At 54.0% G+C, this 3,814-nt stretch overlaps 1 pseudogene; it reads right to left on the reverse strand.

Annotated features, from left to right (window-relative positions):
• Window positions 1-961: 961 nt before the first annotated feature.
• LOC103253042 lies at window positions 962-3,468 on the reverse strand (annotated as a pseudogene).
• Between the last annotated feature and the right edge of the window lie 346 nt (window positions 3,469-3,814).

The following is a 3,814-nucleotide window of genomic DNA, read 5'->3' on the forward strand; positions in this document are numbered from 1 at the left end:
CCGTCTCCACCTCTGAGATCCCACAATTCTGAGTTGTTACTTCCTCTAAGCTGCCCCCTGGTCTCTCTACAGCCTGGCTCCTCCACCCACCTCCACTCCCCTCCCACAATCCTCCTCCACTGTGGTCTGGCCACTTGGGGGTGGCCTCACTCCCTGTTGTGGGCACCTACACAGAGTACACTGTGGAGCACCACGCTGGTTTCCACTGACAGGACACCATAGCATTGCATCCTTTGTGACATTCAGAAATGCCTGAGACATGACCCGGGGACCCATGGGGGCCAAGACCTGCTGTTCTGATGCCCTCCCACCACCTCTGCTCCAGTCTGCACTGTGGGCCGAGGGGGGATAGGCACCCACTTCCCCAAACCGTGAAAGCCCTGCTCAGTCCACTGACAGGCTGTCCTGGGCTCCCCTCATCCTGCTGGGGCTCACCAGACGTAGTTGTGCTAGTTTTCCAACTCAGCAGACCACTCTGGACACGTGCGTGGTATAGGCCACATCTGAGCGAGGCCCCATGACCCCAGGGCTGCCCAAAACTCATCTAGAGCCAGCTTCTCAGCCCCAAGTGAGGGGGGACAGGTGACAAGAGTTTCAGGATCTGGGGCCCAACCATGTCCTCGGAGACGCTTCTGGGAAAGTGTGAGATGAAGAGCCATGCTGCCCCACAAAAAGACCTGGTGGCTCCTTGATGGCATCCCTGGCAACTCAAGCCTTTCCCAGCCTGGCTGTGGCTGGCAGGGTTCGGGCTCTCCTCTTTGACCTGGTTTTGGAATCTCAGGATACCAGGCCGTGAATGTTTGACTGGACATCCCCTGAGATCTAGGCTTGTCAATTCTTGATCCCACTTTGGGCTGCATTCTGTCCCCACCTCCATGAGACTGGAGATTGCATCAGGTTGTGAGCTGAGTGGCTACACACCTGGGTCTGAGCACGAGGGAGGCATGTGGTAGAGATGTACCTGGTCATGAGGACTTTGTGGATCTCCCCAGCAAAGGCCTTGGCCATCTAGCAGTTGTCCACACTGGCGATGCAGTGCAGGGCCAGGCCCATGAAGGTGGGGTTGCGCTGGCTAGGTCGTTCTTGATGACATTGTTGATCAAGCAGATCAGCTCACTGTTCAATTTCAGCAGCATGGAGATGAAGAGGTAGCCCTGGTTCCAGGAAGCCAAAAGAACAGAACCTATGTGAAGCTCTGGGGCCCCGTGGCCCCATGACCCGGCACATGACAAAACAGATACCATGTCCTTCCACAAACCCCAGCACCATGGAGGGCATGACACAGGACTCACCAGTTTCCACAGAAGTGTCGGCTCTAGTCGAGAACCGAAGGACACCTTTCTTACGATGCTGCCATGGGACCACATCTACACAGGGCAAGCCTGACTAGGGTCAACTGTTAGCCAGATTCCAATGGGAACCAGACCCCAAGCACAGCTCACTCCCTGTGGGTCACACTGTCCTCAACTCTGGAGGGGAAGGCGCCTTCACTGACATGTTGATTTCAACTACAATGATTTCCAGACACCCAAATGACTGCTGCCTACTGCTCCTGAATCTGTGTCCCAGTATCCCAGCCAGTCCTGTGTCACTGCCACACCCTCCTCATCCAGGAGGACCATCTGATCATTGACAGCCCAGGTTAACGGTTCCCAGAAAGGCCCACAGGGATGCCCCCTCCCAGCCACCACAGCCCGGCCAGCCCCTTTTCTCACCCCCAGGGCTCTGGCGGGCACTATGTGCTCTGCTGGCCCTGCTCCTCCTGCCCGCAGCCCCCCAGTCATCTTTGCCTCACCCCAGCACCAGCACAGCACGACTACATCCCTCCCTCAGTATATTCTGTGGCACTGGCCAGGCCTGCCGTTCTGTGTTTGTGGGGTTGAGTGAGGCCATCTCCCCAGACAACAGCTGCTTCTAGCTCCCAGGTCCTCAAGTCCCCCAACCTGGCACAGGCTTGGTGCACAGCAGACACTCCATAAGTGCTCACTCAGTAAATGCCAAAGCTTAATAAAAACCCAGAGACACCTGGAGTGTGTTTTAGTTTCTGTAAGTTTAATTTTTAAAAAATTAAAGTCACTTTGTAACACTGGAAAAACACACAGAACTCATGTTTCCATGAAGAACAGAGAGCTAAGCCTACAAACCCTGGGAAGGTTTCTGTGGGAAGAGCCCTAAGGCTGGGTGCCCAGTCCCTGGTGGGGCGAGGGCTGGGAGGAGACAGAGGAGCACCCCCCGCATCCATGATTCCAGCGTGTGGAGGAAGCACCCATTTCAGAAACTAAGTTGGGCACGGGTCCATGGGATGAGTCCACTCAGGATGGGATGTCAACGAGACAACCTCCCACTCTCTTGAGGCTGGCCTTGTGGGAAGTGAGAGGACAACAATAGATTTAGGTTAAGAGCATGTTATTGAGAGACCCAAGAAACCAAGAAACTTATTATGCTTGCCATTGTGAATCGGGGCTCTGGTCCCTGAAGCTGCTGCTTCGGGCGTGAGCCCAGACTCGAGCCTGAATAAAGACCCTCGTGTGTTTGCATCAGAGCTGGCTCTTTGTGGTCTCTATATCTCTCTCATTAGAGTCCCGGGTTCAACAGGAAGTAGCAGGCCAAATGCAGTTCATTCTGGGCTCATTTGCCACCCATCTAGGTCAACAAGAAAAATCCCAGACATGTCAGACACGAGAGCATAAAGAAAGTAGCAGGAGATCGGGTGCAGTGGCTCACGTCTGTAATCCCAGCACTTTGGGAGGCCAAGGCAGGAGGACTGCTTGAGCCCAGGAGATGGAGAACAACCTAGGCAACAGAGTAAGACCTCATCTCTATTAAAGACCAAAACATTAGCTGGGCATAGTGATGCACACCTGTAGTCTGTTTCTCGGGAGGCTGAGATAGGAAGATTGCCTGAGCCCAGGAGATCAAGACTGTGGTGAACTGTGATCATACCACGGCACTGCAGTCCAGGCAACAACATGAAACCCCGACTCCAAAAAACTTCTTTTGAAGAAAGCAGCAGGAGAGGGGATGGCCACCTCATGAGAACCACCTCGCCTAGGAATCAGAGACCCTCCGTCGCATTCCTGGCTCCCAAAGGGCTCAGGAGCACTCAGACGGGCTGGGGGCTCAGGAGTGCTCGAAGTCAGCACATGCACTAATGCAGGTCTGATATGCATCTCCATGCATGCCACCTCATGGCTCACGTCAGCAGGAGCAAAACAGGAGCCAGAGGGTCCCTGGAGCACAGAGCCTTGGGCACAGCCAGGTGCAAACTGCCGTTCTCCACGCCTCCACCCACAGTGATACTCACTATCTGCTTCTCTGTTTAGCTGTTGGAACTCAGCAGGTTCACAGCCTCCATGTGCCAAAGTCAATGTTGTGATCAAGGTGAAAGATGAAGAACAACTTGCAGATACATGTAATTTTTTTTTTTTTTTTTTTTTTTTTTGCTGTAGTCATCAAGAGTCTTGTCACCTACAGAAAATGTGGGAAAAGGTTTTACTCCAGGTGGAAGGCAGGCAAGGGCCAAGAACTCAGTGGCAGAACATGGGAAGCACAAGTGTGGATCCGGCCCGAGGAGCTGTGCCTCAGCAGCAGGGCAGCATGCTGGCAGGAGTGACGTTTCTAAACCACATGCACATCTGAATTCACATCCTCGGCTTCCCTTTTAAAAACAGACATCAGGACACCCAGCAGTGAGAGCCCACCCTCGCAAGACAGTCCTGGGCAGAGGCAGCCCAGCCAAGCATCCCGGACCTTACTCAGAGCCACACAACCCTTAAGACCCTGCAGCGAAGGACTGAAAACCCTTAAGACCCTG

Source organism: Carlito syrichta, unplaced genomic scaffold (genome assembly GCF_000164805.1).
Source record: "Carlito syrichta isolate Samal-C Ts95f unplaced genomic scaffold, Tarsius_syrichta-2.0.1 Scaffold194826, whole genome shotgun sequence".
NCBI lineage: Eukaryota > Metazoa > Chordata > Mammalia > Primates > Tarsiidae > Carlito > Carlito syrichta.